Below are 25832 nucleotides of genomic sequence, written 5' to 3' on the forward strand. Positions count from 1 at the left end.
GTATTGTAATCCACAGAAAGATTTTGTCTTGACCCGAGATCTACAAAGTGGAGAGGAAGCAGGACCGGCCCAGGCTCCAGGGACCTTTTCTTTTAACTGTTTTACGACCTTTTCTTTGAACTGTTTGTAATCAAAGGCGCTGTTTACGACCCCCGACCCTTTAGAAACAGCTGTTGCCATGTAATCAGGGAAAGTCCAAATAAAAGAGGAGGCGTACAATTTTTCTTCAGAGCGTGGTGGAACTGTGCAAAGAGTACAGTCCAGACGTTTCTCCTCATTGAGCCCAATTTAATTCTGTCTCTGTTTAATTCCTTGCTTCTTGTCTTGTTTAATAGATGTCATCAGTGTTTGAACCTGACAGATAGTCACACACACACACACTAGGTGTGGTGAAATTACCCTCTGCATTTGACCCATCCCCTTGTTCCACCCTCTGGGAGGTGAGGGGAGCAGTGAGCAGCAGCGGTGGCCGCGCTCACATCATTTTGGTGATTTAACCCCCAATTCCAACCCTTGATGCTAAGTGCCAAGCATTTTTATAGTCTTTGGTGTGACTCGGCCGGGGTTTGAACTCACGAGGTTGTAGTTGGAGGAAACTTTGATTGTGCTGAGATGCTACGCGCTAAAGTTAGCTTCCTAGCTAATTGGATGTAATTTGAGATCTATTGTATTCATGTGTTAAAGATAATAAACTGCAGAATTGGCTAAGTTAGCACACCCTCTAAATCAGGGATTAATTGTTTTATATTGTAGCGTACCGGAAGAGTTAGTACTGCAAGGGATTCCGGGTATTTGTTCTGTTGTGTTTATGTTGTGTTATGGTGCGGATGTTCTCCCGAAATGTGTTTGTCATTCTTGTTTGGTGTGGGTTCACAGTGTGGCGCATATTTGCAACAGTGTTAAACTTGTTCATACGGCCACTCTCAGTGTGACCTGTATGGCTGTTGACCAAGTATGCAATGCATTAATTCATGATGAGAACAGTCGGTAGATATTATGTGACTCGAACGGCACGCACGCAAAGGAAATGCCTTTAAGGTCGTCCGTGTACACAGCGGCGTTTTAAAATGTCATACATTTGACTTTTAGAAACCGATACCGATAAAACTAAATTGGCCCTAGTGTGTGAATGTGAGTGTGAATGTTGTCTGTCTATCTGTGTTGGCCCTGCGATGAGGTGGCGACTTGTCCAGGGAGTACCCCGCCTTCCGCCCGAATGCAGCTGAGATAGGCACCAGCACCCTCCGCGACCCCAAAAGGGACAAGCAGTAGAAAATGGATGGATGGATGTCACTACTGCCACAAGTGGTAGAAAAGTGCTTTAAAACTGAGAAATAGATATTTCTTGTCGGCCCTCTAGGGCAGTGGTTCTCAAATGGGGGTACATGTACCCCTGGGGGTACTTGAAGGTATGCCAAGGGGTACGTGAGATTTATAAAAAATATTCTAAAAATAGCAACAATTCAAAAATCCTTATAATATATTTATTGAATAATACTTCAACAAAATATGAATTTAAGTTCATAAACTGAACATCAAATCAAGTAGGCTATTCCATTCATTACCATAAACCCAGAGTTTCCCCCATGCCGTGATGGTTTGACCCTCACTAAAATGTCTGTCAAAAAGAACTGTGAAAAGAAATGCAACAATGCAATATTCAGTGTTGACAGCTAGATTTTTTGTGGACATGTTCCATAAATACTGATGTTAAAGATTTCTTTTTTTGTGAAGAAATGTTTAGAATTAAGTTCATGAATCCAGAGGGATCTCTATTATAATCCCCAAAGAGGGCACTTTAAGTTGATGATTACTTCTATGTGTAGAAATCTTTATTTTTAATTGAATCACTTGTTTATTTTTCAACAAGTTTTTAGTTATTTTTATATCTTTTTTTCCAAATAGTTCAAGAAAGACCACTACAAATGAGCAATCTTTTGCACTGTTATACAATTTAATAAATCAGAAACTGATGACATAGTGCTGTATTTTACTACTTTATTTTTTTTTTTCAACCAAAAATGCTTTGCTCTGATTAGGGGGTCCTTGAATTAAAAAAATGTTCACAGGGGGTACATCACTGAAAAAAGGTTGAGAACCACTGCTCTAGGGGGCGCTCACGGCCCCCAAATTTTCCCCGGCCCTATGGTTAAGAAATGCTGCTGGAGCATGAATGTTCGCATTTTTGGCTGTTTTTTTTATTAGACAAACAAAAATGCAGTTTCTTTGTTTTTCCAGACATTCCTAAACTACCAAATCATGATCGTAAAATAAAAAAGCATGTATCTCCAAAACTAGTTATTTAAACTCTTTTTTTTTTTTTCAGATAATTTGAAGTTACATAAACATCACTGTCCAATGAAATTACTTTTTTGTTTTCTTAAATCAATGAAAACCATGAACTTGTATCTCCAAGGTCTATGATTTTTTTGTTTTTCCCCCTCAAACATTTTGGGGAAATTATGTGCTTTTCATTGGACCGCCATGTTTGCAACAAATGTGCACAGTGCAACAACACATGATTCAACGACACTCCGTAACAAACCATTTTTCAAACATAATCTGAAAGTCATATCATTCGCCATCAGTTATTGTGTGCTTTGATTGCATCAACAAAAACCAAAAAATAACCAGCCGCAAGTCGATGTTTTGGTTCTACTCACCACAGACTATGTCATTCTAGTCTTGGGCTATTCTAAAAAGGTAACCACATCCCTCACCCGGCTTCTGTGACACACTTGGCTCGCCTTGAGAGCATAGCAGGTGTTTTGTTTTGCTATTTATCCCCTTTCTTTTTTTTAAGTATATTCTACTTAATTTTGGCCTAAACTAAGTGTCAAATTAAGTCTAATATGTATCACAGCGGAGTATTTGTCCCCTTTTCTAATGTTATGCTGTTGCGATCAATAAAATAGTCCCCAAGTGGGACTTCTGTTTCTGGTTGAAGGTGAACAACACTAACAACAACACGGTGGCTAATCTTTGCGCTATCTTCGCGTTAACTAACTTTTGGCGGAATAACTTTAATCTTCAGCTCCTGCCTCATCAACAACACATCTCCACATTGGTGAATCTTTGACGTTAGCGATGTCAAAAGACCAAACGTGAGATTTGCTAGCAAGACTGCTATCAGCTATCAGCAGCTGTCCCGGGCAATGCTAAGTGGAGATAAACTACGTTGATGCACTTTTTCTTCAACATCATCAGCTACACATTGACGTTAGTGAGGTTTTGGTGTGAGCAATTTGGAATGACAACGTGGTACGCGCAATGCTAACAACAAGAGATGCTAACAACATGGCTAATGGTTGTAGATGCAACTGTTCGAACAACCTACGCCCAGTTCTAACTTGGAAAAATCACCCAGGATGTGATAAAGTATTTCCAAGTAGTGGCCATGTTGTAGTGGCCCGGTGACAACCATAACACTGATTCCTGGAGGATGCTACGGGCAACCGGTGTGTACAGTAAAGCAGTGGTTCTTAAAGGGGAACATTATCACCAGACCTATGTAAGCGTCAATATATACCTTGATGTTGCAGAAAAAAGACCATATATTTTTTTAACCGATTTCCGAACTCTAAATGGGTGAATTTTGGCGAATTAAACACCTTTCTAAAATTCGCTCTCGGAGCGATGACGTCACAACGTGACGTCGCATCGGGAAGCAATCTGCCATTTTCTCAAGCACCGAGTCAAATCAGCTATATTATTTTCCGTTTTTTCGACTGTTTTCCGTACCTTGGAGACATCATGCCTCGTCGGTGTGTTGTTGGAGGGTGTAACAACACGAACAGGGACGGATTCAAGTTGCACCAGTGGCCCAAAGATGCGAAAGTGGCAAGAAATTGGACGTTTGTTCCGCACACTTTACCGACGAAAGCTATGCTACGACAGAGATGGCAAGAATGTGTGGATATCCTGCGACACTCAAAGCAGATTCATTTCCAACGATAAAGTCAAAGAAATCTGCCGCCAGACCCCCATTGAATCTGCCGGAGTGTGTGAGCAATTCAGGGACAAAGGACCTCGGTAGCACGGCAAGCAATGGCGGCAGTTTGTTCCCGCAGACGAGCGAGCTGCACCACCCTGGATGTCTTGGCTCACACCGTCCCGAAGATGATCAAGAGAAGAATATCGACCCTAGCTTCCCTGGCCTGCTGACATGAGGGTATGTCTACAGAATATATTAATTGATGAAAATTGGGCTGTCTGCACTCTCAAAGTGCATGTTGTTGCCAAATGTATTTCATATGCTGTAAACCTAGTTCATAGTTGTTAGTTTCCTTTAATGCCAAACAAACACATACCAATCGTTGGTTAGAAGGCGATCGCCAAATTCGTCCTCGCTTTCTCCCGTGTCGCTGGCTGTCGTGTCGTTTTCGTCGGTTTCGCTTGCATACGGTTCAAACCGATATGGCTCAATAGCTTCAGTTTCTTCTTCAATTTCGTTTTCGCTACCTGCCTCCACACTACAACCATCCGTTTCAATACATTCGTAATCTGTTGAATCGCTTAAGCCGCTGAAATCCGAGTCTGAATCCGAGCTAATGTCGCTATAGCTTGCTGTTCTTTCCGCCATGTTTGTTTGTGTTGGCTTCACTATGTGACGTCACAGGAAAATGGACGGGTGGTTAAAATCAGGCACTTTGAAGCTTTTTTTAGGAATATTGCGTGATGGGTAAAATTTTGAAAAAAACTTCGAAAAATACAATAGGCCACTGGGAACTGATTTTTAATGGTTTTAACAATTCTGAAATTGTGATAATGTTCCCCTTTAAACTTTTTGACCCTGGGGCCCACTCAAATATTAACAATGAATTAGTCATCTTGCTCTTGATTTTACTCATATTCAATAATTATATCTAACCTACTTACAGTTCACGACCCTGTGAAATGATATGAAAGCATGTGTTGAACACAAATATTATTTATTTGACACACAAACCTTAGGCTTAGGTCAGGCTGGTTAGAAAAATAAGTACTAACCAAATAAACTACTTAAGAAGGGACTCACACTGCAAAAACTGAAATCTAAGTAAGATTAAATATCTCAAATAAGGGTGATATTTGCTTATTTTCTGTCTAATAAGATAATTATTCTCACTGAGCAGATTTTATGTTAGAGTCTTTTACTTGTTTTAAGTGTTTTGGTCCTAAATTATCTCAGTAAGATATTACAGCTTGTTGCTGAGATTTGATGACCTATATTGAGTAAAACATGCTTGAAACTACAATATCAACTGTTGCAAAGCTGTGTCATCAACACTCACAAGTATAAAACTACTTTTTTAAAGTTATTTATTATTTCAAGCATGAAAAAAACCATTATTTTGACACAATTGTGTCTCATAATTAAAACAACTGTTTTATTTTCAATGAAACAATAGAAAACACATATTTATATAGTAGTACAGTTAGCACAGTACAGTAAACTGACAGTTAATATTTAAACATTTAACATGTAACATTTCTAACAATTTTGAACAGAAATAGTTCATGCACATTCAGATAAATTCCTCAAAATTACAATTAAACAAATGTTGGCCGGGGGACGAGCTGTATATATGCGCACTAATTGACTGAAAGAGCACGCACTTGGCGCGATGATGTCATGTTATCGATGGAAAAATGCATTTTTAGACAATATGATTTGCCTGAGCAGCTAGGAGACCCCGAGAGTAACAAGCAGTTGCCTTGTTGCCTTCCATTAAGAACAATAAATTAGTTTTTAGTATAAGTTTGCTGATTTCAAGAAATGTAATGCCGAGCGGATATCATTATGTCAAGATAATGGCACTAGCATTTACTTAATTTAAGAACATTTTTCAACATATTGAGCAAAGAGGTCTCTTTTTTTCTACCATTAAAAGTGCACTTGTTATTAGTGAGAATATACTTATTTTAAGGTATTTTTGGGTTAATTGAGGTTAACTAATTTTACTTGTTTTGGAAAGTCTTGACAAGCCAAATGTTCTTGTTCTATTGGCAGATAATTTTACTTAGTTCAAATAAAATACCCCTAATTTTATTTTATTCTTGTTTTTGAACACTGACTTTTTGCAGTGCATAAATAAGTGCTGAAAAATACATTTACATACAATTATGTTGTGCTAAAATAAACAAATCATTTAATGAATATGTTTCCTAATTAGGATGTCAATAAAATTAAAGCGCAAATGAAAATATGACTCCTCCACTTTTGTCATAATTTTTGCGCTTAAGGAACTTCTCTCTGACTTAGCTTCGGACTTGCTCTGTTTGTATTACCACTGAGTACTGCTGGGCCCATATGGACCACAGTTTACAGATATTTTTTGGTGGCCTTCTCGCGGCCCAACAATGGGTCTTGGCCCTATGGTCAAGAAACGCTGCTGTAAAAATTTGGTGGAAGGAGTGTGAAGATGACTCGATGTGTGTTCATGTTTAGAGGGCTCTAATAATATAATACTTGTTTACCGTATAATGTTGGCAACTTTTTTTCTATCCTCTAAATATAAAAATATTAAATTAATGTATAATAATCCTACTTTGCGGAAATTCATTTATAAAATCAAATCAACTTTATTTATAAATCACAGTCAGTCGTGATTTTAAAAATCACATTTAAAAAAAAATATATTTTGCGACAGGTGACACTAAGGCCAAAAATCGACAATTTGAAAATGAAAAAGTGTCATTTTCTCCCATTAGGATAAGATATATAAATATAAATTAGGGGTGTAAAAAATAATCGGTACAAACCGATAACCGATTTGAACTTCAAGAGATATGACTACATCGTTTGGCGAGCCTATGGATCGATCTAATGATAGAATGGATCGGTTGCTTGTAGATCCACTATAAAATATGGCCGTCGTAATCTTGCTAGATTTCTGTGATGACGTAATACGAGAATATCGTTGTCGTTTGCGACTGACGTCAGAGCAACATGGGAGACAGCGCTGAAATAGTTCACAAACAATGCGCCCGCCATACTTGCCAACCCTCCCGAATTTTCCGGGAGACTCCCTCCCGAAAACCTCCCGGGACAAATATTCTCCCGAAAATCTCCCGATTTTCAGCCGGAGCTGGAAGCCACGCCCCCTCCAGCTCCATGCGGACCTGAGTGAGGACAGCCTTTTTTCATGACGGGAGGACAACAGGGTGACAAGAACTAAATCATCCAGATTAGAGATAAATTGTATTATTATGTTTATTTTACCTAAAAATAAATATATTTATTAATTTAAAAAAATAAATAAATAAATACATTTTTACTATATTTTGCCAAAAACATCAACATTTATTGTATTTTTATTTGTATTTTTTTCGTGACTCCTTATTACATCCAGCCATAGAATTATACATTAAAATAAACATATTTGAAATAATTGATTTTAAATTATCATAACAATTCATTTAAAATGACCATATTTAATTATTAAAATAATTGCTTGTTTATCAACAACTTTAGCATTTTATTCATTACATTTTGAAACTCTCAGAAGCCAAGTTATGTTATATTCCTTAATATTTATTTATGCAAGTTTGAAGTATCAATTATCTGAACACAGTTTTGTTTGCATATTTTCAGGATGTAGATATATATATATATATATATATATATATATATATATATATATATATATATATATATGTATATACATGTATATATATATATATATATATATATGAAATACTTGACTTGGTGAATTCTAGCTGTCAATATACTCCTCCCCTCTTAACCACGCCCCGCCCCACCCCTGACCACGCCCCCACCCCCCACCTCCCGAAATCGGAGGTCTCAAGGTTGGCAAGTATGGCGTCCGCGTATATTTAATTCAAAGTGTGGTTAACGTTTGGAATTTATTTTTAAAGAATGGTCAGTTGGATAAAAGTATGGCCATTTGTAACGTCTGGAAAGCAGCGATACAGTAGTGGTTGTACGAGACTAATCTGAGCAGCCACCTGTTGTGACGTCATGAAAACACTCAAGGCGGCGATGAGGGAGCTAGGATGCTAATGCTAGCAGAACTAGCAACGGGCAAGACAAGGACACAGATTGGTAAGACTTCCAAACACAACTCTGCGAGGTAATCACGTCAACATAGACACTGTTCGATTGTGGACTAATGATACTGCTTCCGGTATTTTTTGTTGTTGTATCCAGCTGATGGTCGTAATTATGACACGCTGTCAAATTGGGTTCAGCTGCTGCTGCATAAACTTAACAAACCGGCTTGGAATAATAACAAATAAGAAGCAACACCACATACAATTTGTTACACAACAATTAATTCTCAAAAGTCCCTAAAAGTCACGCACGCTAATAAGAATGATACAGTTTCAGGTGAGCGCCACTTAAAGGGAAACTGCACTTTAATGGAGTGTTGCCTATCGTTCACAATCACTATGAACGACATGACGACGGGTGTATAATTTTAACGCGTTCGAAATAGTTAATAAATAACGAATTTGAGATTCTACACTGAAGCTGCTGATTAGTTCACGTGTTGGGACTTAATTGCATCTTGCACTTGTGTTACTGTAGTGTCAGAACACCTCCTACTTGATGCACAGCTTGCTTTCTCTGGATTTCATTGTTGCTACCTGAGCAAACAACAGTAAATACCTGCTAGCTTTTCCAAAAGTGTTTGTTTACATCTTCTTTTCTTTAGGTTTATGGTTTTCAATGCCTTGAAGTTGATACTTCTACAAAAACAAAAAACAGTGAAGTTGGCACTTTGTGTAAATCGTAAATAAAAACAGAATACAATGATTTGCAAATCCTTTTCAACCTATATTCAATTGAATAGACTGTAAAGACAAGATACTTAATGTTCGAACTGGAAAACTTTGTTATTTTTTGCAAATATTACCTCATTTGGAATTTGATGCCTGCAACATGTTTCCAAAAAGCTGGCACAAGTGGCAAAAAAGACTGAGAAAGTTGAGGAATGCTCATCAAACACTTATTTGGAACATCCCAAAGGTGAACAGGCTAACTGGGAACAGATGGGTGCCATGATTGGGTATAAAAGCAGCTTCCATGAAGTGCTCAGTCATTCACAAACAAGGATGGGACGAGGGTTACCACTTTGTGAACAAATGTGTGAGCAAATTGTCGAACAGTTTAAGAACTACATTTCTTAACCAGCTATTGCAAGGAATTTAGGGATTTCACCATTTACGTTATATCATCAAAAGGTTCAGAGAATCTGGAGAAATCACTGCACGTAAGCGATGATATTACGGACCTTCGATCCCTCAGGTGATACTGCAGTAAAAAGCGACATCAGTGTGTAAAGGACATCACCACATGGGCTCAGGAACACTTCAGAAAACCACAGTCCGTAACTGCAGTTCATTGCTACATTTGTAAGTGCAAGTTAAATCTCTACTATGCAAAGCGAAATACATTTATCAACAACACTCAGAAACGCCGCCGGCTTCGCTGGGCCAGAGCTCATCTAAGATGAACTGATGCAAAGTGGAAAAGTGTTCTGTGGTCCGACGAGTCCACATTTCAAATTGTTTTTGGAAACTGTGGACGTCTTGTCCTCCGGAACAAAGAGGAAAAGAACCATCCGGACCGTTCTCGGCGCAAAGTTCAAAAGCCAGCATCTGTGATGGTATGGGGGTGTATTTGTGCCCAAGTCATGGGCAATTTACACATTTGTGAAGGCACCATTAATGCTGAAAGGTACATACAGGTTTTGGAGCATCATATGTTGCCATCCAAGCAACGTGATCATGGACGCCCCTGCTTATTTCAGCAAGACAATGCCAAGCAACGTGTTACAACAGCGTGGCTTCATAGTAAAAGGAACTAGGTGCTAGCCTGGCCTGTCTGTAGTCCAGACCTGTCTAACGTTGAAAATGTGTGGCGCATTATGAAGCCTAAAATACCACAACGGAGACCCCGGACTGTTGAACAACTTAAGCTGTACATCACGCAAGAAGGGGTAATAATTCCACCTAAAAAGCTTCAACAATTGGTCTCCTCAGTTCCTAAACGTTTACTGAGTGTTGTCAAAAGGATATACCACATGTAACACAGTGGAAAAAATGCCTATGTGACAACTTTTTTGCAATGTGTTGCTGCCATTAAATTGTAAGTTAATGATTATTTGCAACAAAAAAAAAAGTTTCTCAGTTCAAACATTAAATATCTTGTCTTTGCAGTCTATTAAATTGAATTTAAGTTGAAAAGGATTTGCAAATCAGTGTATTCTGTTTTTATTTAGGAATTACACAACCTGCCAACTTTAATGGTTTTGGAGTTTGTACTATTCTTATAATTAGTACAGGCACCACCTGGTTTGTATGTGTCTATTTAAAAAATAAACACAGGACATTGTTCTGACAGGATTAATTAAATTTTCTTTTCACCATGCAAAGCCTAATCGGCATCGAATTGCATCGAATCGTATGAAATTGAATCGTATTGAATCGTAAGTTAAGGTAGAGATGCACACCCCTAATATTTATATAGTATAATATATATTTCACCGATCTCTTAAACCACAGAAGTGCAGTGAAAGCGATTTAAATGTTTTTTTAGGTAACAAACCTATTAAAACAACTATTTATAAATCCTTCATGTTGTTAGGAGCCCTGACTACTTTTGTCAGCAATCTAAATGGAGATAAATTGGCAAGTTTTTGTTTCTATTTCCAAAACCTTACGCAAATTGCATGTTTCTCACTGGACAACGACACGGTTGGCACCTACAATATTTGCAAATGTTGCGTAAAAGTGACGCTAGCTGCCTCACTTAAACACACTTTGTGTGTATTTGTGTTGGCAGAGGGAAGTCCTGAGTTGGCCTTCAGCCTTTAGGATAAAGCCTGGCCGGATGGATTGCATCACCCCAGCAAGAACGAGCCTCCTGCGTCTGGGCCAGGGCAAGAAGGGGATATGCAAGCTGTGTGGTCGGTTTTGGAAAAGTAAGTCAAAACCCACATTGGCCGCTACTGGCAGGACAGGAAACAGGTGAGGGGGAAGCCTGGTTTTCCTGCTTATGAATCACATTCGGCTTCTAAATCTGACACATACAAGTCAGGACGCCATGATGAGTAAGGAGCTCTTCCATCTTTTCCTGTGCGCAACCCCCTGAGCACTTAAGGATTCATCAGAGCTCCTTGTGGACTCATAAAGCAAATTTGAGATTCCCAGGAGGCCAGTTAAGCGCAAGTTGACTTCTTTATGTACTGGAACCATTTCATTTCTTCTTTAACAACACAACTGGCAAAGTGATTTTCTATGGTCAAGGTAAGGTTATTGTTTTACGTAATCATTTGCTACCACCCCCCAGCCCCTACAGTTAACTAACTTTTAATCCACATGTTACTCAATGATCGCCGCCGTTTGCGCGCAGAACACGGGTTTGCAGAAGTAATTAAGATGTCAACATGGGCCCAAAATGACGACATTATGAAAAATGTCTGTCTTTCCAAAATTTGAAATGACTTATTAGGTATTTTAATTTTTTTTGTCATTGTGATATTTTCACATTTTATTTTTTAATTGCATAATTGTTTTTTTATTATTTTTTAAGAATATTTTTAGTCTAAATTCTATCCATCCATCCATTTTCTACCGCTTATTCCCTTTGGGGTCGCTGGAGCCTATCTCAGCTACAATCGGGCGGAAGGCGGGGTACACCCTGGACAAGTCGCCACCTCATCGCAGGGCCAACACAGATAGACAGACAACATTCACACTCACATCCACACACTAGGGCCAATTTAGTATTGCCAATCAACTTATCCCCAGGTGCATGTCTTTGGAGGTGGGAGGAAGCCGGAGTACCCGGAGGGAACCCACGCAGTCACGGGGAGAACATGCAAACTCCACACAGAAAGAAATTGTGTGATGTATTATGATGTAAGTGTGTTCATGTTCGAAATAAACTAAAGAAAGAAAGAAAGAAAGAAAGATCCCGAGCCCGGGATTGAACCCAAGACTACTCAGGACCTTCGTATTGTGAGGCAGATGCACTAACCCCTCTGCCACCGTGAAGCCCAGTCTAAATTCTAATCCAACAATATTTTTTTTATTAAATAGAAACATATGTCTATCCATCCATCCATTTTCTACCGCTTGTCCCCTATGTTTTTCTATTATTGGGTCCCACTTGTTTTTGTTTACTGTGTTTATATATTAGTGCTGTCAAACAAAACTTTTTTTTTCATTTAGATTAATCACACTTTTGAATTGCCGCAGAAAATTACTTTCTTGCATAATTTAACTTAAGTGAAAAATGTTACTCAATGAACGCAGCTGTTTGCACGCGAAACATGGGTTTGCAGAAGTAATTATGATTTAACATTGGCCAAAAATGATGACTGTGTGAAAATTTTCTGTCATTCCAGAAACAGGTACATTTATTGACATATTAGGTACTTTATTATATTTGTGTTGTTCTGAAGTTTTATCATTTTATTTTTTTAATTTGATAAATGTTTTATTTTTTTAAGAATATTTTTGTCGAAATTCAAACCCCACAATATTTTTTATCATCCATCCATCCATTTTCTACCGCTTATTCCCTTCGGGGTCGCGGGGGGCGCTGGAGCCTATCTCAGCTACAATCGGGCGGAAGGCGGTGTACACCCTGGACAAGTCGCCACCTCATCACAGGGCCAACACAGACAGACAACATTCACACTCACATTCACAATAACTGTAAAACATTTTTTATTATTATTATTGGGCCTTGTTTGTTTTGTTAAACAACTTGTGTAGGGTGCATATACTGTGTGTATGTATTAGTACTGTCAAAAAAATGTTTTTCAATCCGATGAATCATATTTTTGAATCTTAATTAATTGCGATTAATAGCAGAAAATTACTTAATAATAATTTAACAAAAATAGGCAATGTTACTCAATGATTGCGGGGTTTGCAGAACTAATTAAGATTTCAACGTGGGCCAAAAATGATGACCTAGTGAAAAATTTCTGTCAGGTCAATTTTAGATGACTTAGGTATTTTAATAATTTTTTTGTTGTTGTGATAATTTATGATAAAAAATAAATAAATAAATAAGCATATTTTTAGTCTAAATTCAAACCCCACAATATTTGTATCAATAATTATAAAATGTTTTCTGTTTTAAAATATATATATATATATATATATATATATATATATATATATATATATATATATATATATATATATATATATATATATATATATATATATATATATATATGCTATGTTAAACAACTTGTATGGTACATTTACTGTGTGCTGTCAAACAACCCGTTTTTTCAGTCAGATGAATCACACTTTTGAATTTTAAATAATTGCGATTAATCGCAGAAAATTACTTGCTTTCATAATTTTACTTAAATGGAAAATGTTACTCAATGATCGCTGCCCCAGAGATTGTTTGTGCGTGGAACACATGTTTTTCTAAGTTTTACAGAGTTTGTGTTCAAATTTGGCATGTTTGTAGAAGTAATTAAGATTTCAATAGGACTCAAAAATTATGTCATGAAATGTTTTTGTATTTCCAAAAATAGGTACATTTACTTATTAGTTATGTATATTATATTTTTGTTGTGATATATTGTTTATAATCTTATCCTCTTTTAAAAAAAAAAAGTGATCAATATTTTAAAAATTATTTTTAAATATATTTGTAGCCTGAATTCTGCCCCCACTTCCTCAATATTTATATTTTGTTTGCTATGTTTTTCATTATTCTTGTAAGTTATTAGTCATTTATTGGACCCTTCTTTGTATATAGTAATGCTATCAAAGTATTTTTTTTTTTTAAATCAAATTATTATACTTCAAAATTTGATTGATCGCACAAAATTATAAAAACACCGCCAATATTTTAACATATTTTTAAAAATGTTTTACTTGAATGCACGCTATTTATTTACTCAAACTTTGTAACAGTTTTATTTAAAGTATTGTCTTTTTTTCTTTTGAAGTAAAATTTACCAGTGAGTACACCTCACTCACCTTTGCACAAACGTATGCATTGATCTGATCACCGACAGTATAACAACCGCACCGACTTTTAAGTAACCATCCACGGATAAGGTAAAGGAGCAGGTGCTGTCAGAATAAATTGTGTGATGATTAATTGCATGCATTAACTTTGACAGCCCTAATACGCAAATGCGGTTGCAGGATGCCGACTGAGATATGTTGTGGTCGTTTGTAGTTATACTTGTAAAGGCATTATGTCATCACAGCGCGGAGCATCGTTTGTCAATTATTCTCCAGTTCAGCGATGAGTAACATCTGTTGCTTTATTGCTGCGCGTTCACACGGTTTAAATGTCAGACCGCTTCTTGTCGTGCCTTCAGGGCAGGATGGAATTTATTATTATTATTATTATTATGATGATGATGTCATCATGTTTAGACGCGAATAACAAAAAGTACACAAGCATCGATACATGAAGCAAACACAAAGCGTTCACCTCAAGTAATGTTGATTTTCTAACTTTTGTTATTGATCTGTTTCTTTTGCTGGAAACATGGAGTCAGTCAGCCAGTACAAAACATGTGATTTTGTTTGCTCGCCACAACTCACTGTTGTGCTCCCAAAAATAGCTTTGTGAACAGGGCTACACTTAAAAGGCCTGCACACACACACACACACACACACAACGTCTCAGGCTTTGTTGTGTTATTTCTCGGTCTGTCTTTTCCTTGCATGTCACTGCTTGGCTGCTTTGGAGCTTCTATGAAACTTTGGAAAATCTCCGAATTTGCGTGTCTTGTAGTTTAAAATGTAATTCATTGTAATAATACAGTATGTTATGTTTTGGTAATAATAAGTTACAAATTGCATCTTTAAGATTAAGGATGTGCATATAGTAATACTAATTAATAAACCATTTTAGAGTAGAAAAAAAATCTATGTTCTGTCGCTTTAATTAATCGTTTCAAAGAGAGTATCTAATATAAGTTGACATAATCCCTCGACAGCATGGAACTTTAAATTCGTGGGCAGTGTTCCCGCACGGCCGCTCAGTGGAGCGCACATGAGAGAGGCGGTGTGAGTGTCATGATCTGTGTGGCCAAGAACACCAAAGGTTATTTATTTTTATTTGTTTTATAATCAATGGACACATGTTAAAAAGTGCAATTTTAATATTGCTATTATGCATTTATTCAGAAAAAAATGATGGTTTGGAAAGCAGAAAAATGGTTGTTTATTTCAACTGTTTTACCTCACATATGCATTGAGTCTATAAATGGTGTTTTATCTGATTACTCAAATAAAATAATCGATAGATTACTCCAGGGTTTTTTCACCTTTTTGACCTTGGGGCCCAGCTTTTCCACGACAGACAAATATTAACACTGGATTAGTAATCGTACTCTTGATTTTAATCATATTCAATAATTATATCTAACCTACTTACAGTTTAATATGATACACCTTGTCAAAGGATATGAACATGTGTTAATTAAAAGATTATTATCAAGGCTTAGGTCAGGCTGATTACAAAAATAAATACTAATCAAATATACTGCAAAAGAAGGGACCCATAAAAACTGATAAAAAAATAAACTTACATACAATTATGCAGTGCTACAATAAATACATTCCAACTAAATTGATAATAAATGTGTTTTTAAATAAGTGCAAACAAAAATACAGCTTCACTACTTTAGTCCTAATTTTTGCGCTTAATTAAAACTTCTCCATGACTTAGCTCTAGACTCTGTTTGTTTGATATTGTCATTACTGCCGCAAGTGGTGGAAAAGGTATTATAAATGAGTGCTGTTGCGGCCCAAACGGAACACAGCTGAGAATCTGATATTTTTTGGTGGCCCTCTTGGAGGGAGTTTGGGGTCCAACAATGGTTAGGAAAGACTGGATTACTCGATTACTAAAATAATTAATAGCTGCAACACCTCAAGACCATTTAAAAAAATGTTGTGATTGTGTGAAATTTGATTAATCGCTCTTTAAAGTCATTGGGCTAAAAAAATGTAGTGCTGTACTTGGCTGCAACCAGCAGAGGCACTGTCGCTGCAGCCTGACGATGTGCTCTAAAGAAATACATAACATACATATTTTTTTTATTAAACTTTAACATGTAATACTAATTAAAATACAATATATTATACTATTATACTATACTTTTATATTATACTACTCCTCTCTGAGCTGCCACCTTAACGTGGTAGAGGAGTTTGCGTGTCCCAATGATCCTAGGAGCTATGTTGTCCGGGGGCTTCCATGCCCCCTGGTAGGGTCTCCCAAGACAAACAGGTCCTAGGTGAGGGATCAGACAAAGAGCAGCTCGAAGACTTCTATGGAAATGCAAGAACCGAGACTCAGATTTCCCTCGCCCGGACGCGGGTCACCGGGGCCCCCCTCCGGAGCCAGGCCTGGAGTTGGGGCACGATGGCGAGCGCCTGGTGGCCGGGCCTGTCCCCATGGGGCCCGGCCGGGCACAGCCCGAAGAGGCAACGTGGGTCCCCCCTCCAATGGGCTCACCACCCATAGCAGGGGCCATAGAGGTCGGGTGCAATGTGAGCTGGGCGGTAGCCGAAGGCAGGGCACTTGGCGGTCCGATCCTCGGCTACAGAAGCTAGCTCTTGGGACGTGGAACGTCACCTCGCTGGGGGGGAAGGAGCCTGAGCTAGTGCGCGAGGTAGAAAAGTTCCGGTTGGATATAGTCGGACTCACCTCGACGCACAGCAAGGGCTCTGGAACCAGTTCTCTCGAGAGGGGCTGGACTCTCTTCCACTCTGGCGTTGCCAGCAGTGAGAGGCGACGGGCTGGGGTGGCAATTCTTGTTGCCCCCCGGCTCAGAGCCTGCATGTTGGAGTTCAACCCGGTGGACGAGAGGGTAGCTTCCCTCCGCCTTCGGGTGGGGGGACGGGTCCTGACTGTTGTTTGCGCTTACGCGCCAAACAGCAGCTCAGAGTACCCACCCTTTTTGGATTCACTCGAGGGAGTACTTGAGAGTGCTCCCCCGGGTGATTCCCTCGTTCTACTGGGGGACTTCAACGCTCATATTGGCAACGACAGTGAAACCTGGAGAGGCGTGATTGGGAAGAATGGCCGCCCGGATCTGAACCCAAGTGGTGTTTTGTTATTGGACTTTTGTGCCCGTCACGGATTGTCCATAACGAACACCATGTTCAAGCATAAGGGTGTCCATATGTGCACTTGGCACCAGGACACCCTAGGCCGCAGTTCTATGATCGACTTTGTAGTTGTGTCATCGGATTTGCGGCCTCATGTTTTGGACACTCGGGTGAAGAGAGGGGCGGAGCTTTCTACCGATCACCACCTGGTGGTGAGTTGGCTGCGATGGTGGGGGAGGATGCCGGACAGACCTGGCAGGCCCAAACGCATTGTGAGGGTTTGCTGGGAACGTCTGGCAGAGTCTCCTGTCAGAGAGAGTTTCAATTCCCACCTCCGGAAGAACTTTGAACATGTCACGAGGGAGGTGCTGGACATTGAGTCCGAGTGGACCATGTTCCGCACCTCTATTGTCGAGGCGGCTGATTGGAGCTGTGGCCGCAAGGTAGTTGGTGCCTGTCGTGGCGGTAATCCTAGAACCGGCGGTGAGGGATGCCGTCAAGCTGAAGAAGGAGTCCTATCGGGTTCTTTTGGCTCATGGGACTCCTGAGGCAGCGGACAGGTACCGACAGGCCAAGCGGTGTGCGGCTTCAGCGGTCGCGGAGGCAAAAACTCGGACATGGGAGGAGTTCGGGGAAGCCATGGAAAACGACTTCCGGACGGCTTCGAAGCGATTCTGGACCACCATCCACCGCCTCAGGAAGGGGAAGCAGTGCACTACCAACACCGTGTATGGTGCGGATGGTGTTCTGCTGACCTCGACTGCGGAAGTTGTGGATCGGTGGAGGGAATACTTCGAAGACCTCCTCAATCCCACCAACACGTCTTCCTATGAGGAAGCAGTGCCTGAGGAATCTGTGGTGGGCTCTCCTATTTCTGGGGCTGAGGTTGCTGAGGTAGTTAAAAAGCTCCTCGGTGGCAAGGCCCCGGGGGTGGATGAGATCCGCCCGGAGTTCCTTAAGGCTCTGGATGCTGTAGGGCTGTCTTGGTTGACAAGACTCTGCAGCATCGCGTGGACATCGGGGGCACTACCTCTGGATTGGCAGACCGGGGTGGTGGTTCCTCTCTTTAAAAAGGGGAACCGGAGGGTGTGTTCTAACTATCGTGGGATCACACTCCTCAGCCTTCCCGGTAAGGTCTATTCAGGTGTACTGGAGAGGAGGCTACGCCGGATAGTTGAACCTCGGATTCAGGAGGAACAGTGTGGTTTTCGTCCTGGTCGTGGAACTGTGGACCAGCTCTATACTCTCGGCAGGGTCCTTGAGGGTGCATGGGAGTTTGCCCAACCAGTCTACATGTGCTTTGTGGACTTGGAGAAGGCATTCGACCGTGTCCCTCGGGAAGTCCTGTGGGGAGTGCTCAGAGAGTATGGGGTTTCGGACTGTCTGATTGTGGCGGTCCGCTCCCTGTATGATCAGTGTCAGAGCTTGGTTCGCATTGCCGGCAGTAAGTCGGACACGTTTCCGGTGAGGGTTGGACTCCGCCAAGGCTGCCCTTTGTCACCGATTCTGTTCATAACTTTTATGGACAGAATTTCTAGGCGCAGTCAAGGCGTTGAGGGGATCCGGTTTGGTGGCTGCAGGATTAGGTCTCTGCTTTTTGCAGATGATTTGGTCCTGATGGCTTCATCTGGCCAGGATCTTCAGCTCTCACTGGATCGGTTCGCAGCTGAGTGTGAAGCGACTGGGATGAGAATCAGCACCTCCAAGTCCGAGTCCATGGTTCTCGCCCGGAAAAGGGTGGAGTGCCATCTCCGGGTTGGGGAGGAGATCTTGCCCCAAGTGGAGGAGTTCAAGTACCTCGGAGTCTTGTTCACGAGTGAGGGAAGAGTGGATCGTGAGATCGACAGGCGGATCGGTGCGGCGTCTTCAGTAATGCGGACGCTGTATCGATCCGTTGTGGTGAAGAAGGAGCTGAGCCGGAAGGCAAAGCTCTCAATTTACCGGTCGATCTACGTTCCCATCCTCACCTATGGTCATGAGCTTTGGGTTATGACCGAAAGGACAAGATCACGGGTACAAGCGGCCGAAATGAGTTTCCTCCACCGGGTGGCGGGGCTCTCCCTTAGAGATAGGGTGAGAAGCTCTGTCATCCGGGGGGAGCTCAAAGTAAAGCCGCTGCTCCTCCGCATCGAGAGGAGCCAGATGAGGTGGTTCGGGCATCTGGTCAGGATGCCACCCGAGCGCCTCCCTAAGGAGGTGTTTAGGGCATGTCCGACCGGTAGGAGGCCACGAGGAAGACCCAGGACACGTTGGGAAGACTATGTCTCCCGGCTGGCCTGGGAACGCCTCGGGATCCCCCGGGAGGAGCTGGACGAAGTGGCTGGGGAGAGGGAAGTCTGGGCTTCCCTGCTTAGGCTGCTGCCCCCGCGACCCGACCTCGGATAAGCGGAAGAAGATGGATGGATGGATGGATGGATATATTATACTAGGGGTGTCCAAACTACAGCCCGCGGACCATTTTGGCCTGTGAAACGGCACAAGTTCAATAAGCAATATGGCCTGGAGCGGTGTATTTATATCATATACAAATAACCAATGGTGCGGTAGCTACCATTTTGTCGCCATCTGTTGGCCAATGATCGTAACTCAACCATTAATTGTACATTTATGGATTCATAGCACAGCATTTATATATATGACCCAATCCAAACAACCTTCCCTAGTCATGCTGCAGAAAAATGATGGTCACACACAAAACAACCTGCTCATTGAACTTTGTGGATATTATGAAAAAAAACGCCCAATCAACATTAAAAAAAAATCTAAATTACACCCATTTAAATCAATTATAAGAGATGGTGGGAAAAATGGAAAAGACTCTCTCTACACTTATCCATATTTGGCGCATTTTCTGAATGATAAAAAAAAACCTTAAGGAGGTTGTCAGAGAAGTAAAGAAGATAGGAGTTGAATAATTATTAATTATATAGCCATTATATTAGTATATGTATATATATGATGGTCACACACAAAACATATATATATAGTTACTTTCCATGAAGTCGGCTTTCGGCCCCCGGCCAAAATTTTTAAGCGCAATGTGGCCCCCCAGTCAAAAGGTTTGGACAATATGATAAAGAAAAAAATTCCACAAAGACACTGTAGTGTAATTTAAGAATTGTGTTAAATTTGATTGTTGGTTATGTCATGATGGATGGAAATAGAGTGCACTACTTTGTTGAAACCAGCCGCTGTTGATGCAGCCTGAAGATGAACAATACGATCGATGTCACGACGCCCCAAAACAAGTTACATCATAATATAAATATTAAGATATAATATTTAATTAGATTTTAATGTATTACACTAATTAGATTATACAAGCAAATAAAGAATCCCCCATAGTTCAATTAATGCCAAACACTCCCTCACTTTGCTCAAAGGATTAAAAAAAATGTGTCTGCTGTCAACCCCCCACCCCTTTTGTCTTGCACACACCAACAACACACAGCCGCTGACACCCGACTGGTCCACAATGTTCCTCTTTAGTTATTTCTGTCTGCAGCGCCGTGCCTCCCACTGAAAGACGACAGTGTGTCCATTGGCGCTTGCAGCGGCGTGCGTGTGCGTGCACGTATGTGTGCACGTGTGTGTTTTGGCAGGATAATTAGACCTTGTGCGTTGCTCACCGAGAGCTCTTTAACCGCAAGGCTGAGCAATAATGAATCTAGTTTGTCACGGATGCCGGCCTGACACACACACGCACACACACACACACACACGCACACACACACACACACACACACACACACACACATGAACGCCACGCTGAGTACATATACTAATGTTCAAAAACAAACACACACGCATGCACACACAAAAGGGCACACTTGAATTTCCAAGAGTCCAGCTGTATGGAGCACTGAGGGTAAAAATGCATATACAATTGGACAACTTTTGAAATTTGGTTTATCAAAACTAGCATGAATCCAGATAAGTCGGTCGCTCGGGTGAGAATTTTGCATCACCACATACCAGGGCCAGAGCTAGGTGATGGTAAAAAAATTGCACATCATGCACTCAACCTTGGCAAAGTGGGATAATAATAAAAAGGTCTTGGGAGTAACATGCAGTACCCAAGTCATAAATTACATAAATGAGCTTACATTCTGGTTTGCATGTATTAAAACAGGTGCAAACTTGATAGCGCACGCAAAGCTGAGCTACTAAACTTGTGCGCGGAGGATTGCGGAATAAGGAGCGCAGCATAGCGTGTCAGTCTTCATGAATATGCAGAATAAATGCTGATCACCAGAACGGCCACAATACTGGGAGGAGGAGATGCAAATGTAATTATTCGGCACGCGCAATGTGATTTGGCAAGGCTGAAACTGTTCCGCGGGTGCTATTTTGCAAGTATGAAATCTACGTGCAAAATGGCAAAGTTACACACACGTCTGTGAGAGAAGTGATCGTGATAGACAGAGAATCCTCCGTGTGAGTGTCAACTAGGGTTGTACGGTATACCGGTATTGATAAAGTACCGCGGTACTAATGAATTTAAAACAGTGCTGTACTGCTTCTGAAAAATACCAGTACGCCGTCGTGACATTGCTGGTAAAACGAGCAGAGGCGCATGTTAAGCATTGCATACAGTTTTTTGATTGATTGATTGAGACTTTTATTAGTAGATTGCACAGTACAGTACATATTCCGTACAATTGACCACTAAATGGTAACACCCGAATACGTTTTTCAACTTGTTTAAGTCGGGGTTCACGTTAATCAATTCATGGAAACAGTGTAGAGATAGAGAAAGTAAACAAAACTAACGATAAAGGTGAAACTATAAACACTGAAGCGCCGCTCTGCAAGAGGTGCCTAGCTCTTGCTCTTGTTAGCCAGCTAGCGTCTACCCGCAGTCGGTAATGTTTTAGCTACTTCTAAATCACTAATCCTCGTGGTCATGGCGACAAATAAAGTAAGTTTCTTACAAGTATCGTCCCTGCAGGATGAAGAATAGCTAAACATGCTTCACTACACACTGTAGTAACCGCTGACAGCAAGCTAGCAAAGTAAACAAATGCCATGAGTGGATCTACACAGACATCGACTGTAACGATACCAAGTACAAGAGCCATACATAGTCATTATTACAATGAATATGTCGATATATTTTATTAACACAAAATCTTTTATCTTTTTTGCTGTTTATAAACCAATAAAATACGTCCTTGAACACAGGATAACTTGAGATAGTACCAATGTATGACCCTGTAACTACTTGGTATTGGATTGATACCAAAATCTGTAGTATCACCCAAAACTTGTGTAAAGTATCAACCAACAGAAGAATAATTGATTGTTACATTTTAACAAAAGTATAGCTACAACATTTTAAAACAGAAAGTAAGCTTCTATTAACAGTAAATGAACAAGTAGTTTATTAATCCATTTTTTACCTCTTGTACCTCATAATTTTGACAAAATAATACAACCAATACGTTACTGCATACGTCAGCAGCCAAATTAGGAGCCTTGGTTTGCTTACTTATTACTAAAAGAGAAGTTGTCTGGTATGTTTACTATCTTATTTAATGTCAAATAAGAAATGTATGTTTAATGTATCATAAGCTTTTCTCTTAAAATAAAGCCAATAATGAAAGTATCAAAATACATTTTGGAAGCGGTATCAAAATAATGGTATCGGGACAACCCTAGTGTCAACATATATGGACCGTCAGGAAAAGAAAATATTAGGCATAGTCTATCCAGAAATATCATTGTATAATTTCGTAGCTGCTGAATGACTTAAGGGACTGATAAAAAAAAAAAAATGCTGCATTTCGGTGTCTGTCGGCGTTTATTTATGTATTATTATAATATATCTCCTATATATAAAAATATATCGCAATATGCATTTTCTTGAATTTTGATCATTCCCTCGCATGCGACACTGAGATGGTTCACCACCCCCTGCAGAGCGTGAGTGTGCGAAAAATAGTTTCTGTCGTCTATAGTTTGCAATTCTATATTGCAGAAAAGGTGGTGCTACCAGTTCAACAACGTCGCACACATGTTGGAAAGCACAATAACAGGAATGTGGAGTGATATGAGTGTTTCCATGGCCACAGCCATGTAGTGTATGCGAAAAACCTCATCTAATTAAGGGGGTCTGCACCACTTTTGCACTTATCAATTTTATATTACCCTTCCATAAACTTGCATCATTTCTCTCACGCGGTTGTTTTTGAAGATTGTGGAGGTTTTTGGCATTAGTAGTAGTTTGCTTTGTTTTTTTGCATTTATTTTATTTTTTTATCTTGCAGCCTTTATTTGGTGAATACTTTTTCATTAACAGCAATTGTGTTATAGTGTATACGTGTGTTTCGTTTTGGGTCATTTCTCTCTTTGGTGCATTTGCCCCTGTCAGCCACCGTAGATTTGTGTGCCTAAGAAATGTCAAGTCTACACCACTAATTCCTGCAATGCTAAATATGCCCCTAAATGACACACTGCCGTCTAAAGTTGCGAAATAAATCATACAAAATGGCATGACTTGCCAGCACCGTTTATTTAAGCTAGAAAGCTCAACCACATCAAAAGAAGAAGCGTCGACTTACCGAAGCCTATTCTCTTTAGCACGTTAGCAATTAGCATGCTTTCACCCGAGTCAAAAGCATGTCCTTTTCAACGTGAGGAAAAATATAGCTGGCCCGCACCCCTCTATGTGCACTTGTGCTGTGTCCATATAACTGAATTAAGTTGTCAAAACACTACTTTTATTTGTTCTATTTAGTGTTTTATTTGCGTTGCTTGACTCCCTACCGAGACACTCTTCCTGTTTACATTCTTGCGCTCGCTGCTGACCAATAGGAGAGAGAGTGCTGAGTGGCACGTGACTAGACGTGACGCATTTAGGTACGCTTGGAATTTTGACCGTTTCAACAAAAACGGTGTTTGACCATCTAATTCAGAGCCGAGAAAGTGAACTATAGGTCTAAAATTGGTCATTCGTGATCTTGTGTTGACACAGAATGATCTTCAAGAGACAATTTATCAAGGAATCAAAAGCCAAAATGTAACATGTCATTATCATTGCTCATGCATCCTGATTTAGCTGCAAACCTCATGTGGTTGGCTTCCATATGCCGCAATAAAAAAAATGAAGGTGGTTTTAAAATCCTAAAAACACTTCTTTTGACACCTGACTAGAGAACAGGGAACAAGGCGTCACCTTCCTCTTTTTCTCGGCCCGCTCATTGTTCTTACAGAGTCGACTAACACGTGTGCACGCTTTCAGAATAGTTATGTGCCCAAGTTTATTGGAGGCTTGCCATTAAGACACGTACACACATACACCTTCTTCTCGTTCGGACTTCCCCAGTCATGTGAATTTAGTGTTGAGTCACGGTCGCGACTTATCACGCTATCGCACTCTTCTCCAGCCTCCCCGTTGGCTTCCTCTGCAGCTTTAATCTTTGTGCCACGGGCTGCGTCACATTAGCTTGAACAATCTGAACACGGGCTAAGTGATATTCCCACAAATGTCTCTGACAGTTGCTCCTTTTCTCCTCTGATTTCAGATGAACATGTACTGTGCATTAAAATTCACTATTCTAACATTGCAATGAGTTCCAGCTCCAATAACACTCTACGTTTCGGTTTAATTGCCATTGTTCGCTCACAAAGAATAGAGGGAAAACGCTGCCCCCAGTGTTTGGGCAGAGAATTGCACGATAAGCACTCGAATCTGACCAAGTGTGATAAAAGAATCAAGACTATAGAGGGAGAGGACAAAATGAAATAAATACATAAATATTTAAATCACGTGTCAAACTCAAGGCCCGGGGACCAGATCTGGCCCGCCACATAGTTTTATGTGGCCCGCGAAAACCTGGTAACAATTTTTGTTCGTATTTGTTCTTTCAATTTTGACAGAAAAATTGCATGTCTTTTAAACTTGAGAATTATCTGACCATGCAAAAAACATTACATTAAAAAGAAGGTGTCCAAAGTTTTGTTGGCCCCTACGAATATTGTTGGATAAAATAAATAACTGTAAAAATTAAATAAATAAAAAACATTAAGATGTAATGCAAAAAATAGCTAAACATTTGATTTTACTAACTCAGGCGTTTCCAAATTATTTTATTTCCATTAAAAAAATATTTTAAAAAAGGGCATTCTATATCGAGTATTTAAAGACAAAACGTAGGGTTGTTATGAGTGACAGTGAGTCATTATTAGTATTAACAGTTTCTCATTACATTTATTTATTTTTTATTTTTACTGTTGTTTTTAACAGTTACACACCTGTGTAATAACCTGTGTAATAATTAATAAAAGTACACTTTGTCCCCTGTAACACAAATGTAACATTCAGTTTTGTCTTTAAACATAAGCAATGTCTGTTCGTAGCATTTTTTTTTTTTTTTTTACAAAATAGAAATATAAAAATGGCCCCCGCATACTTTGACTTTTTAGTATGTGACCCTTGTTGGAAAAGGTTGTGACACCCCGATATCAATATATATTCCAAACCACCATTTTCTCCTCCAAACCTATTGCTGAGTGTTGTGGCCAAACAGCTAAATTTTTGTTTCATCTGACATCACATGGACAAAGATAAGACCTTCTGGAGGAAAGTTCTGTGGTCAGATTAAACAAAAATTGAGCTGTTTGGCCACAATACCAAGCAATATGTTTGGAGGAGAAAAGGTGATATCTTTAATCCCAGGAACACCACTCCTACCGTCAAGCATGGTGGTGGTAGTATTATGCTCTGGGCCTGTTTTGCTGCCAATGGAACTGGTGCTTTAAGA

General features: G+C 40.0%; 2 protein-coding genes across 5 annotated transcripts in view; one reads left to right on the forward strand and one right to left on the reverse strand.

Annotated features, from left to right (window-relative positions):
- The window catches only part of bcl2l11 (BCL2 like 11), a 102862-nt gene that overhangs the window by 65306 nt on the left and 11724 nt on the right, over positions 1 to 25832 (reverse strand). The window lies entirely within an intron of this gene.
- The window catches only part of arhgef33 (Rho guanine nucleotide exchange factor (GEF) 33), an 81810-nt gene continuing 63780 nt past the window's right edge, over positions 7803 to 25832 (forward strand). For all 3 annotated transcript variants that reach the window (XM_061965945.1, XM_061965936.1, XM_061965955.1), the window contains exons 1-2: positions 7803 to 8047; positions 10793 to 10931. The gene's annotated coding sequence lies outside the window, so the exon portion shown is untranslated. The remainder of the gene's footprint in view (positions 8048 to 10792; positions 10932 to 25832) is intronic.

Source organism: Nerophis lumbriciformis, linkage group LG02 (genome assembly GCF_033978685.3).
Source record: "Nerophis lumbriciformis linkage group LG02, RoL_Nlum_v2.1, whole genome shotgun sequence".
In the NCBI taxonomy this organism is placed as follows: Eukaryota; Metazoa; Chordata; class Actinopteri; order Syngnathiformes; family Syngnathidae; genus Nerophis; species Nerophis lumbriciformis.